Here is a 14,484-nt window from a genome sequence, read left to right as displayed (position 1 = left end):
CTTAGGGCAACCCAGCCTCCCATTCTATTCAGTTTTCCCCCTGCTCACTGAGATAAATGCATATCTGATTGCCTCCTTTGGAGAGGCTGATCAGAAACTCAAAAGAATGCAACCATTTGTCTCTCATCTACTTGCAACCTGGAACCCACCTCCCTGTCCCACTTTTACTTCAAGTTGTCCCACCTTTCTGGGCCAAATCAACGTTCATTTTACATATGTTGATTGATGTCACATGTCTCCCTAAAATGCATGAAACCAAGCTGTGCTCTGACCACCTTGGCACATGTCATCAGGACCTGCTGAGGCTGTGTCACGGGTGTGCATCTTCAACCTTGGCAAACTAAACCTTCTAAATTCACTGAGACCTGTCTCAGATTTGAGGGGTTCACATTTTGGTAACCATGGAGGGGTTCTGAGTGGAGATGCCCCTGACCTTTGACAGATCTATTGGTGCACGGTAGCAACATGTGCTGACCTTACGGCTCAAACCAATAGGACAATTTGCTGAGGTCTGGGAGCACCCACTCCAGAGAATCCTTGATCTCCCCAAATTTGGTCAAGATCTAGAGTTTATTTTTCTGTACAACTTCCCCCCATCTTTTTTTTTTTTTTTTTTTTTTGGAGTTTTATTTGCTTCCAACAAGGAAGGCAAGATTTCCTCTTTCCAGGATGATAGAAGGCCAACAACTCCTTTAGGGAGCTTGAGCTCACTCCCAGCAGGGAAGATGAATTCGACTTTTTTCCTGCTTCTAGGATGGCAAAAAGCAGTCTTCAGCCTGAGACCCATCCCTACGCAAGTAGCTGAACTGGGGTTTTGTCTTGGTTCAAGTGTACCAACCAGCTGGTCTGAATTTCTCCTCACCATGAGAGTGCTCAGTGATCATATTGTTGGGGTTTTGTTGTTGTTGTTTGTTCTGACCAACTCTAACAGACTTGGTCCAATCTGAGTGAGAATTCCAAATTATGGGTAACAAAACCTCTCTAATCTGGCTGAAATTTATCGCAGCTAAAGAAAACAAAAAACAAAACAACAACAACAAAAAAACATGCACCTGGTTTCTGTGTTTGCTTCCTGACTTAAAAAAAAAAAATCTTTCTTTCATTTACTTTTCTTCCCCCCATACCTCCTTCCGCCTTTGCCATCTGCAGTACCAAAAAAATCTAGAGAAGGTTTCTAATGACTTGAACCCCTTTAAAGAATTCAGAACAAAGGGGCCACTCACCCCTTTGGGAGTGTTCTGTTTTCTTTGTGAAGTTTCAAGAGTCATGGGCAGATTCTTCTCAGGTCTTAAGCTCTATTTTCCTGTATTGCATGACCTGACCTCTTTGGCTCTGGGGGAACCAGAGATGACTTTGCACTGTGAGAGGATTTGACCTTGGAGCATATCATGGCAGACAAGAACTACAAAGTTACGGGTGGCTGAGCACAGTTTACAGGAAGTGGTCTTGGCTGGTTTCTTTTCTTTTCTCTCCTAGGAAATTGTTGTTTAAGGATCCTAATTGTAGTTCGGAGATACATTCTAAAGGGTCTTCTCTATTGCTTTTTCTCCCAAAATTAATATCAGTTCGGTTTGTCTGTGCGCATTTGTGTGAGGAACTGAACTGTTGTTTTCCTAGGCAAATGAGAAACTAAGTTTTCTCAGCTCCAAAGAGAAAGGACATTTGCTCTTCCCAGCGAAAGGCACCCCTGGGTGACCAGGGTCCTCGTGGGAGTGTCTGGGGAGTTGACCCCCTGCAACATGCAGTGGCCCTGCAGGGAAATCCCCAACAAAAATTAATTTTAAAAATAGGTCATCCAGGAAATGCATATAAGGGCTGATCACCTGGCATTTTGAGCCCTCTCAGAGGTCATAGACCTCTGGAGAGAGAAACTGAGATGCATAAGACCCTGGAAACAACTCAGTGATGACACACGCTGTGGAGTCCTGCCCACAAGCAGCTCACATCGATCCACCACACAAAAACCCTAGGCCACAGCTCACTTCTTTTTAAGAAAAAAAAAGAAGTGGGAAACGCATAATCTGAGAATGAGGAGAAAACAAGGAGAATGAAGCCCTTTAGAGCACCTTATTGGTTTTATGGCACCTCTATTTGCCAGAGTAAAATGGAAGTAATATAGTCTTTGTGCAAATGTACACTAAGGAAAAAGAGCCCTAAGGTCAACCTGTGAATTCTAGAGTTCCTAGTCCCTTTTTCTCTATTTTCCTTTCTGCCTGCTTTAAATCTGCTGTTATTTTTCTACTGAGATAAAACCACTGTTTGGATCTAACAGTTTTTTGGGTTTTTCTTGCAAGCTGGCAAATTTGTATTTATCTCATGGCTAAAGTACTGGAGTAAAAGTTATAGAATCTGTGTGTATTTGTGTGTATGTACATGTACGTGTGTATATATTTGAAGGCCCTTATAATAGATGTCTCTAATTTTATGTTCAATTGTTAATTAAATTCATTTTAATTTCCCTCTAGCTCATCAGACTTTCACTTTGTACTTTATGATGTAAATTTTGCTGTCTGACTTTTACCAGAGTTGTTCCTTTAATATGCAAATTTAAGGCTATTTAGCTGACAACTACCTAGGGTAAGGTAGAGAAAAAAAAGCAGGGGGAAAAAAGGAGGTCTTTATGAACCTATAAGATATATTTCAGGTGGGCAGAGTGACTCATGACTGTAATCCCAGCACTTTGGGAGGCTGAAGCAGGCAGATCGCCTGAGGTCAGGAGTTGGAGACCAGTCTGACCAACATGGTGAAACCCTGTCTCTACTAAAAATACGGAAACTAGCCAGGTGTGGTGGCACATGCCTGTAATCCCAGCTACTGAGGAGGCTGAGGCAAGAGAATCACTTGAACCTGCGAGATGCAGGTTGCAGTGAGCTAAGATTGCTCCACTGCACTCCAGCCTGGGTGACAGAGTGAGATTCTGTCTCAAAAAAAAGTACTTCTATTGGCATGCCTAATAGGTGTATACATTTATATGTTGTGTACACAATATTTCACTACTAAAAACATATAAAAGAGCTCTAATTAATTGGCTGAAAAATAAAATAAAAGCACTTAAATCAAATATATACTTTAAAAAAGACTAGTCAAATGCTTTTTCTTTTTCTTTTTCTTTTTCTTTTTTTTTGAGATGGAGTCTCGATTTGTCACTCAGGCTGGAGTGCAGTGGCGCAATCTCGGCTCACTGCAAGCTCCGCCTCCTGGGTTCACACGATTCTCCTGCCTCAGCCTTCCTAGTAGCTGGGACTACAGGTGCCCACCACCACGCGTGGATACTTTTTTTGTATGGTTAGTAGAGACAGGGTTTCACCATGTTAGCCAGGATGGTCTCAATCTCCTGACCTCGTGATCTGCCTGCCTTGGCCTCCCAAAGTGCTGGGATTACAGGCGTGAGCCACCGTGCCCGGCCATCAAATGTTTTTTCAAGTTCATGTGACTTAAGTAAAGTCTTAAATAAATAAGCTGGCTTTAAAATTACTGGTAAAATAATATTAGAAATGTCTTAAGAATTTGCCAGCATACATTTTTGTTTGCATTTATTAATCAAGCAATTTCATACCTGTCCCTGCCAAATACTATAAGATGTCAAAATTTGGCATAGGTGTTACAAAACTATAAACTTAGCCCAAAACGGAATGATCTTTGCTTGTGTAATCTTTAATAAGTAAGACATTGATACTGGTTTAATAAAAATAGCTACATCTTAAGTTTAGTAAGATTACTATAACTTGGCCAGGCATGGTGGCTCATGCCTGTAATCCCAGCACTTTGGGAGGCTGAGACAGGCAGGTCACGAGGTCAGGAGATCGAGACCATCCTGGCTAACATGGTGAAACTCCATCTCTACTAAAAATACAAAAAAATTAGCTGGGTGTGTTGGCGGACACCTGTAGTCCCAGCTACTCAGGAGGCTGAGGCAGGAGAATGGCATGAACCCGGAAGGCAGAGCTCGCAGTGAGCTGAGATGGTGCCACTGCACTCCAGCCTGGGTGACAGAGCAAGACTCCATCTCAAAAAAAAAAAAAAAATTACCAACCATAACTTCTAATCTTGTGGCTTTAGGCAGTCTAGTCCACAGGGAGTAAGGTTTTTTTATAGTCTTTGTTTCAAAGCTAAACTATAGACTAAGTTCTTCCCAAAGTTAGTTTAGTCTATGCCCAGGAATGAACAAAGAGAATTTGGAGGTTTAAAGCAAGATGGAGTCAGTTAGGTCAAATCTTTTTCACTGTCTCTGATATAATTTTGCAATGATGGTTCCATAACTTTAAATGATGACTATCACAGTTTTCATAAATAATCTAAAATGATTAAAATAAAATAATTAGGTGAATGTAATAGGATAAATACTTGTAGACAAACTCATCATGATTTAGAATCTAAAGTTACATTAAATTAAGTAACAGATACTTCATTATATGAGTATTTTTCAATAAAAATATATTTGTAGGAAAACATTCTTTTAAAAAAAGTGTGTCATTTTTAAAAACATGTACAGTTTTTGTCTAATTCAAAGCTTATTTAAAGGTCATGTATAAAACAAGATAAAAGGAACCAGGAAATAGAAGAGATATAGAGAAAGTTATGGCTGGGAGCAGTGGCTCACACTTGTAATCTCAGCACTTTGGAAGGCTGAGGCAGGCAGATCACTTGAGGTCATGAGTCTGAGACCAGCCAGGTCAACGTGGTAAAATCCCATCTCTACTAAAAATACAAAAATTAGCCAGGCATGCTGGTGGGCACCTGTAATCACAGCTACTTGGAAAGCTGAGGCAGGAGAATTGCTTGAACCCAGGGGGCGGAGATTGCAGTGAGCTGACATCTTGCCACTGCACTCTAGCCTGGGCAACAGCAAGACTTCGTCTCAAAAAAAAAAGACAGTTATAAAAATAAAGAGGTTTTTTTTTTTGGTAAGAAAGCTTAAAGAGAAATAATTTCATATAAGAAAGAATCTTATATGCTAAATTTAGTCCTAGAGTAAAATGACTGGTTGTTTAAGAAAGAGAGATGGATGTTCAGGACAAACCAGAAAGTCCAAGCATGTCATGAACAGTCTGTGTAAGTCACAATAAGAGGATTTATTTTTAAAAAATCTTCTATGTGATCAAGTTGTCATATTATTATTAAGTTTTGGTTTGCTTAGGGAAAAAACTGAGATTAAAATTTTTTTAAGTTAAGGTTATTACACCCATATATATCTCTGTATGAGCTTTTAAAGTACTTGTGACATTTAGTTACTGGGCTTTAACTCCTGAGTGTAAAAAAGATACCAAGTCCTGCTAAAGTTTAAACACTGACAGCAATTAAAGTCCCATCTTTAGTTTCAGTAGAAGATGCCAATCAAAATAAACTGCATTGCTGAAACACGGGGCCAAAACTTCAAGTTATTCAACTTCTCTAGGCCCAGGAAGTATCTCAGGAAAGGTGGGCATGTGAGACTGTAAGGGCCAATGATGAGAGATAAAGTAAGTTCAGTTTCGCTATAAATTAATCATTAATGTCAAAGGCACACTGATGCAACACCAGCATATGAGCTCATATCAAATTTAAAAGGTTTTTATGAAGCATTAACCAACTCCTAAGTAAAAGTTATAAATGTTATGAAAGGCTTATGGAAGTTATAGCTTATGGTCAAGATTAAAATTTTATGGATGGTTTATAAAATTTTAGAAAACAAATTTAATTGACTTCCTGCTGTGTTTTGTGTGTGTGTGTATTTTTTTTTTTAGACAGAGTTTCGCTCTTGTTGCCCAGGCTAGGGTGCAATGGCATGATCTCCGCTCACTGCAACCTCCGCCTCCCAGGTTCAAGTGATTCTCCTGCCTCAGCCTCCTGAGTAGCTGGGATTACAGGCATGCGCCACCATGCCTGGCTAATCTCATATTTTTAGTAGAGATGGGGTTTCTCCATATTGGTCAGGCTGGTCTCAAACTCCCAACCTCAGGTGACCAACCTGCCTCAGCCTCCCAAAGTGCTGGGATTACAGCCATGAGCCACTACCCCCAGCCATCTTCCTGCTGTTTTTACTAGGGCTTATTGTTTGGAAAATTAACTCTTCCCTCAAAGAGAAGGTTTTTGCGTTTTTAAAAAATCCTTGAGTTATCACTTTGGTTAAATGATTGACTTATTTTACAATAACTTGTGATGTCAAGGGTTTTAAACCTTTGATATTTGTAACCTTTACAAAATCAAATTATAAATTATGTCTTTTTCTGATCAAGTTAATCCTTTAAGATATTAGGTTTCCTAAAGTCCAAAATGACATAATTTGGCTTACTTGGTATAAAAATTATACAGGAAACTTTGTCAAATATGAAATGGAGTTTGGCTTTCTTTGAGCTGTATTTTTATAAATCTGTTATTGGTACGTGTTCCAGAATCAGGGGAAACTCCTATAATTTTGATATGACTTAGTGTACATTATCAGTAATAATTATAATTGTTATGTTAAATTATTGTTGCCACAGAGATAGTAAGTTTCTTTGTCAGTTGTGTCTTTGACTGTGGCTGCCCTAAATCCTTTTGTCATCCACAAACAATTGTCTTGTTTTGGTCCTCCTTAGAAAGTGGTTTTATAATCAACTATAGAACTCTAACAGGTGTTCCTAGATGCAAATTTCTGATAACTTTGGAGATTGGAACATTACAATAGAGAAAAAAACTTTCAGGACTCTCATGGAGAACTGAAATGTTCATGAATATCAGAACAAAAGTTAACTACATGAGCTGAGCTAATAAAAGACTAAAGTAATCTTTTTAACTTTTTGCTTAAAATGTTGCTGATCCTTTGTTTTGTTTCTCAGAAACAAGAAGACATCTTTTAAGCTATTTACAGCTTTTAACAATTGAGTAAAGTATACTCCTATGAACAAAATTTAGAGCATATTTGTTTCTGTCTACATGCTTTCTCCAAAATGTGGAAACTATGTGTGAGTATTCTTAACTTATGCCAATACAGTTATTTGCATAAGTGCAATAAGAATCTGTTTTCATTTGGAACAGGACACAATTGGAGAAACTGGTTATTTTGCTAAGGTTTTGACTGGAATGGTATACTTTCCTTTAAGGATTCAAACTTGACTTATGCAGCCAATAAAAGCCCATTGGATAAACTGGTCTGATACCTTTGTCTACACAGCCACTGTACAGTGTTCCTGACGTCTGGTAAGTAAACAGTGTCACTTTCTGACAGGCCCAGGAACCCCAAGTTTATCTTGAAACCTCAAGAGGAAAGGATCACTCAACTTACAGGCACTTGATGGCACAAATCCATAGCTGGGCTCGGCTTTAAAAAAATGTCTTATCTGAGATTCCTTCTATGGAACAAAGTTCCATCAAAGCCAATTTAAAAGCCTATGTTAAAAAATAATTATTCTTGCTGTACCGTATACAAATAATTAGGCCAAGTGTAATAAAGCCAACCAACCCTACCATGATTTTTCTTTTGTATAAAAATGGGAAACTGGAGAGAGAAACATGATTCAAAACTATAGTACAGCAGTTGTTAGATTCTAGTCTTCCTAATGTTTCTTGATTTCTATTATTTTTTACAGTTTGAACTGAATTCTAATTTTTCTGGGCTCCAAGTCTTCAAAGTAATTTTTGTCACTTTGTTTTAATTTTTTTCTTCCTTTTTCCCCCATTTTTCCTAATTTGGAGTCACTGAAAACTGAGCTGTACTTTCATAAAGCCTCTAAAATTGAAGCTAGACAACTTCAGAAGAAAATAACAGCAACTTTATTTACATACATTAGCCACTTTCATACCTGCCTGCTGATGTATAAAACTTCAGAGTAATGTGGCTTATAACAATTTTCCAGGATTGTTTTTTCATTTGTTGTTGTTTTTCTACCTTCCTCCCCCTATTTTCTCTTCATACGACAAGAGACTTCACCACCTTCTACATATGAGCTTTCCTAATAACTTGGGACCTACCTACCTAGGAATAAACCATCCTAGCCATGAGACACCAGATGAAACCTGGGACGAGAGACTCATTTTCTCCTAAAATGCTTTCTCCAAAAGATTTTAAAAAAGAAAAGGAGGGAAATGTGAAAGGAACATAAATCTTGGGGACCCCAAAATCACTAAGCTAAGGGAAAAGTCAAGCTGGGAACTGCTTAGGGCCAACCTGCCTCCCGTTCTATTCAAAGTCATCCCTCTGCTCACTGAGAAAAATGCATATCAAATTGCCTCCTTTGGAAAGGCTAATCGGAAACTCAAAAGAGTGCAATTGTTTGTCTCTCATCTACCTGTGACCTGGAGGCCCCCTCCCTGTCCTGCTTTTGCCTCCAGTTGTCCCACCTTTCTAGGCCAAACCAGTGTTCATTTTACATATGTTGATTGATGTCTCATGTCTCCCTAAAATGTATAAAATCAAGCTGTGCTCTGACCACCTTGGGCACATGTCGTCAGGACCTCCTGAGGCTGTGTTACAGGTGCACGTCCTCAACCTTTGCAAAATAAACTTTCTAAATTAACTGAGAGACCTGTCTGATATCTTGGGGGTTCATGGAGGGAAATGAGGCATGTATGTAAGCTAAATGAATCATTAGAAATCCTGTAAGTCTTCTAAAAGAGGGACAAATAAGTGTCATTGGAGTTCTAATAAGAGTTCAGGATAGGCTTTATTTGTAGAAGAGGCAGTACCCTTAAAGATTCTCAGTCAGAATGATATACCCTAAAAGAGGCCCTTGACCTGAGAGACCATGGTGTTCTCTCCTGTCTGTTCGCCTCCTAGCTCACACTCTCCTCCAATACCAACTGAATTTAGTCATTCCTAGCCCTTCCCTTGCTGGATCTGGCCCTGCCCAGGGTCTGAATGCCCCTGGTCTTCTCTGCCCTCAGTATTAAGTGCTCAGTGTTAAGTGTTAATTCCTGCCCTTAGGCCGCCACCTCCAAGTCCTCACAGAGCCAGTGTGCAACCTGCTTTGCTGAGTTCTGCTGGGGGATAGAGAATAAAAACACTATCTACTGCCCCAAACCCCACACTCTTCTGTTTGTTTTGATGCAATTGAATTTTATTAAAGTTTTGTGGGTTTCTTTTTGTTTTGTTTTGTTTTTTCTGCTAGAAATCACACTCTTAATCTGCAGGATTTTAGAGGTATTGAGTAGCTTTTTCTACAATTGACAGCAAAGGAAAGAAGCCCAGTATATTATTCTGTGCTGCTTCTAAAACAAAGCTGTGGTGCTCAGAATCTAGTGTGTTGAAAAGAGCCTTTGACAACTGATCTTAACGTGACTGTAATACTGAATTTTGTGGATTAATGAGAACTGGAGGAGCTGCCTTTTCCTTGCAGTGAATGAGCAAGTAAAACAAGTGCTTGACTTCAAGGGGAAAAGATGGGGAGCATGAGGCATCCCCACCCATTTTCTATCTCTTAACTCTTACGTATTCATTAAGATGAGTGTTTGTTTAAGCACAAGCATTTTGTGCCTAGGAATGGGTTGTCTGTAAATTTAAGCAATGTTCTTTTGAGGTAATTGGGATCTTGGAAGAGGGAACAATATAAGGAAATTTGATTTAAAAAAAAACACCTGTGCCCATCCTACCCTAAGCTACAGCAACCCATACAATTTATTCATGCATTCGGTTTGCACTGATTGAGTCCTTATGATGTCCCAGTGATTGTGCTATATTCTTAGAGTGGAATCATAAATCATAAAGCAGGCTCCCTGTTTGCAATAATACTACAATTTAGCAATAAACGGTTGATTTCTATGTACCAGCCACTGTGCCAAGTGCCCTCTATGCATCATTTCACTTACTTTTGCAACAATTCTAAAAGTAGCCTAAGATTATTCCCATTTGCAACTGAAAACATTGACAGTTAGCAGGTTCAAATAACTTACCCACAACAATACAACCAGGAAGTGGCAAAGACAGATCCCATCCAAGTCTGTCCTACTCCAAATGCTTTGCTTTAAGCATACCACCAATTGTCCTGAGGTTCTTTCTTTGAAGAAAGGGATTCTTAAAATCCCAGTTTCTGTGGCTATTTGGAGTATAGATTTTTTTTTCTTTTTCTAGAGTTACAGGAACTCAGCATGGAGTACAGAATTTTTTATAATCAGCTGGGCATCATTCATGTGGATAATCCAACATAAATGAATTGTTTGGTTACACAGAAATTTCATTCAATGAGTACAATACAGATGGCAATTTCTGATGTCTTCAATGAGGAAAAGTTATAGGTTCTAGTTGATTATATTGATATGTTTTAGCTATCTCCCTACCCAAATCTCATCTTGAATTGTAGCTCCCATAATTCACATGTGTTGTGGGAGGGACCTGGTGGGAGAAAATTGAATCATGGGGGTAATTTCCCCCATACTTTTCTCATGGTATTGAATAAGTCTCACAAGATCTGATGGTTTTACAAGGGGAAGCTCCTTTTGCTTGGCTTTCATCCTCTCTCTTGTCTGCCACCATGTAAGATGTGCCTTTTGCATTCCACCATGATTGTGAGGCCTCCCCGGTCATGTGGAACTGTGAGTCCATTAAGCCTCGTTTCCTTTATAAATTACTCATTCTTGGGTATGTCTTTATCAGCAGCAAGAAAATGGACTAATATAGTAAATTGGTACCAATAGAGTGGGGCACTGTTGTCAGGGTACCTGAAAATGTGGAAGCGACTTTGGAACTGGGTAACAGGCAGAAGTTGGAACAGTTTAGAGGGCTCAGAAGAGACAGGAAAATGTGAGAAAGTTTGGAACTTCCTAGAGACTTGTTAAATGGCTTTGACTAAAATTCTGATAATGATATGGACAATGAAATCCAGGTTGAGGTGTTCTCAGAGATGAGGAATGTGGGAACTGGAATAAAGCTGGCTCTTACTATATTTTAGCAAAGAGACTGGCAGCATTTTGCCCCTGCCCTAGAGATTTGTGGAACTTTGAACTTGACAAAGATAGTTTAGGATATCTGGCAGAAGAAATTTCTAAGCAGCAAAGCATTCAAGATGTGACTTGGGTGCTGTTAAAAGCATTCAGTTTTAAAAGGGAAATGGAACATAAAAGTTTGGATAATTTGCAGCCTGATGCAATAGAAAAGAAAAATGCATTTTCTGAGAAATTCAAGCTGGCTGCAGAAATTTGCATAAATAACGAGCCAAATCACCAAGATGATAGGGCAAATGCCTCCCAGGCATGTCAAATACCTTTGTGGCAGCCCCCTCCCATCATAGGCCTGTAGGCCTAGATGGAAAAAATGGTTTTGTGGGCTGGGCCCAGGGGCCCCCTGCTGTGTGACTTGGCACCCTATGTCCCAGCTGCTCTAGCCATGGCTAAAAGGGGCCAAGGTATAGCTCAGGGTGTTGCTTCAGAGGGTTCAAACCCTAAGCCTTGGCAGCTTCCATGTGGTGTTAGCCTGCGGGTGCACAAAAGTGAAGAATTGAGGATTGGGAACCTCCACCTAGATTGCAGAGGATGTATGGAAATATCTGGATGTCCAGGCAGAAGTTTACTGCAGGGGTGGGGCCCTCACAGAGAACCTCTGCTAGGGCAGTGAAGAAGGGAAATGTGGGGTTGAAGCCCCCACACAGAGTCCCCACTAGGGTACTGCCTAGTGCAGCAGTGAGAGTAGGGCCACTGTCCTCCAGCCCCCAGAGTGGTAGGTCCACTGAGAGCTTGCACCATGTGCCTGGAAAAAAATTGCAGACACTCAATGCCAGCCCACGAAAGCAGCCAGGAGGGAGGGTGTACCCTGCAATGCCACAGGGACGGAGCTGCCCAAGACCATGGGAACCCACCTCTTGCATCAGCATGACCTGGATGTGAGACATGGGGTCAAAGGAGCTTTAAGATTTGGCTGCCCTGCGAGATTCTGGACTTTCATGGAACCTTTAGCCCCTTCATTTTGACCCATTTCTGCCATTTGGAATGGGTATATTTATCCAATGCCTATACCTGCATTGTATCTAGGAATTAACTAACTTGCTTTTTGTTTTATAGGCTCATAGGCAGAAGAAACTTGCCTTGTCTCAGGTAAGACTTTGGGCTATGGACTTTTGAGTTAATGCCAAAATGAGTTAAGACTTTGAGGAACTGTTGGAAAGGCATGATTGGTTTTGAAATGTGAGGACGTGAGATTTGGAAGGGGCCAGTAGTGGAATAATATGGTTTGACTGTGTCCCCACCCAAATCTCATCTTGAATTGTAGCTCCCATAATTCCCATGTGATGTGGGAGGGACCCAGTGGGAGATAATTGAATTGTGGAGGTGGTTCCCCCCATAGTTTTCACATGCTAGTGAATAAGTCTCACGAGATCTAATGGTTTTATAAGGGGAAACCCCTTTCACTTGGCTTTCATTCTCTCTCTTGCCTCCCCATGTACGATGTGCCTTTTGCCTTCCACCATAATTGTGAGGCCTCTCCAGCTATGTGCAACTGTGAGTCCATTAAACCTCTTTTTCTTTATAAATTACTCATTCTTGGGTAGGTATGTCTTCATCAGCAATAAGAAAATAGACTAATACACATATAAACTTTGAATGATGGCCAAGCATAGCAGCTCATGCCTGTAATCTCAACACTTTGAGAGGACAAGATGGGAGGATCACTTGAGCCCAGGAGTTCAAGACCAGCCTGGGCAAAACAGTGAGACCTTGTTTCTGCAAAAAATTTTAAAATTAGCCAGGCAACATTGTGGCAGGCCAGGTCTCCATAATGGCTGAACAGGAAGGCCTCCATAACAACTGTTTCCACACTGACTGAGTGCTGAAGTTAAGTATTAAAAGCTGATAGAGTCAGTGCCCTATACAAAGGCTTGAATGTAACAATAGCCCACCAAGAGTTTTGCCCAGGCCTTTCCTGGGCCTTGAAGCATGACAAAATAATGAAGGAATTCTTAACAGGACTCATTTAAGATTAAACAAGTTTTATTGTGGATCTTAAGGACCTCCCCAGACCTTCTTAGGCAAGCTTTACTGGGGACTAAAGGAACTCCCCAAAACTCTGTGATTTAGCAGGACACAAGATAAGGGTAATCGCCCCAGCACCTAGACCCATTTAGATGAAGTGAATTTACTAAGGCTCCAGAGGAAGGCCTTCAGGACTCAGATCTTAGTTAGATTAGAAGAAGTTAATCACTTACGTCTTTAGATGAATGCACACATACACGTAGACATATAGCTTAGAAGGTATATAAGCTCTGGAAAACTTTGTAATTTTGAATTGTTCTGGCGATATTTTCCAGACCTTCTCCCTGGACCCAGTTACAACAATAAACTCCCTTCTTTCCCAGTTCATCTGCATCTCATTACTGGGCTGCAAGAATAAGCAGCCCAATCCAAAGTTTGGTCTGGGAACAAGGTGAGGTGTGCCTGCCTATAGTCCCAGCTACTTAGGAGACTGAGGCAGGAGGATCCCTTGAGCCCAGGCATTTCAGGCTGCAGTGAGGTATGATTGTACCACTACACGCCAGCCTGGACAACATAGCAAGACCCCATTTCTAAATAAACAAATAAACCGTTTTGAAAGACAAAAGTATGTAATGAGATTCTCAACCCCTAAAACTGATTTGATTTTCTAAACTTCAAATTCTGTTTTTTTCAAAGAATATCTAATGTATTACAATAAGCTGCTTTAACAAAAAAGATACAAAACCACATGCTTATTTTGCCTAATTCTCTTTCCAGTTCTTTTCCCAATGAATACACATTATTTTTTATTTCTCCCTATTGCTACCAGGGACAGAGCCTACTATTTCAAAAAGAAAATCTAATTGCAAAGCTGCTGCCTCTCTGTTTTGGGTTAACAGCACCTCTTTCCAAAGGCCTATTCACTCCTCTCCAACGTCCTCCCTTTCTACCAGTCCTTACCCATGGCTCGAATTTTCTTCTGCTGACAGCTCTCAGTGACAGCCCTAACGTTCAAGTTCAGCTGTCTCTCACCTTAGCCGGTGGGTGCTACAGCACTATCAGCACGCAGGATCCTCTCCAGGTAAGTGACCAGCCAGATCCTCTTAATTCTCAGTTGATGGGGTGTATAGACACCCCTGGAAACCTTTTCCAGGCTTTCTGTATATTCTTTCAATGCTTGCCTTTAGCTGAGAATGGAAATTCTCACATATGTGTGATAAGTAAAGGTGGGGGGAGGGAGGGCTGGGATGTTTTTGTGTTTGTCTTTGCACAGGCAAAGTTCAACAGCTTTGTAACTGCTTGTTTTAAGCTTAAAATGTCTGTGAGTTTGGCCCTCTGACAAGCAGAGGGTCAAGGACAGATGCTGCTGCTTAGGAATATATTAAAAATAAATGATGCCAAAGGGCAGCTCCCGCTGACTCCATCTTTAACTCTCCCTGCCAGGTATGTGTGGGCATAAATTAGCACAGGAACTGGCCTGAACAGGATGAGAAATCTTCAGAGACTGCCCTGAGCATAACCCAGAATCAGGACCTGAGAAAGATTTCAAAATAGCCAAGTGGCTTTAGATAGGGCCATTTGCAAGAAGAGGCTGGAGACTCAGGGAGGAGTTACAGTTTGAATCTGAAG

At 40.5% G+C, this 14,484-nt stretch overlaps 1 protein-coding gene across 1 annotated transcript in view; it reads right to left on the bottom strand.

Annotated features, from left to right (window-relative positions):
* Positions 1–13,977, bottom strand: part of BDH1 (3-hydroxybutyrate dehydrogenase 1) — a 64,055-nt gene extending 50,078 nt beyond the window's left edge. Inside the window, exon 1 of the mRNA XM_073023766.1 lies at positions 13,888–13,977. The gene's annotated coding sequence lies outside the window, so the exon portion shown is untranslated. The remainder of the gene's footprint in view (positions 1–13,887) is intronic.
* Between the last annotated feature and the right edge of the window lie 507 nt (positions 13,978–14,484).

The sequence above is a fragment of the Chlorocebus sabaeus genome, chromosome 15 (assembly GCF_047675955.1).
Source record: "Chlorocebus sabaeus isolate Y175 chromosome 15, mChlSab1.0.hap1, whole genome shotgun sequence".
NCBI lineage: Eukaryota > Metazoa > Chordata > Mammalia > Primates > Cercopithecidae > Chlorocebus > Chlorocebus sabaeus.
This window is presented reverse-complemented; position numbering and strand designations above follow the sequence as displayed.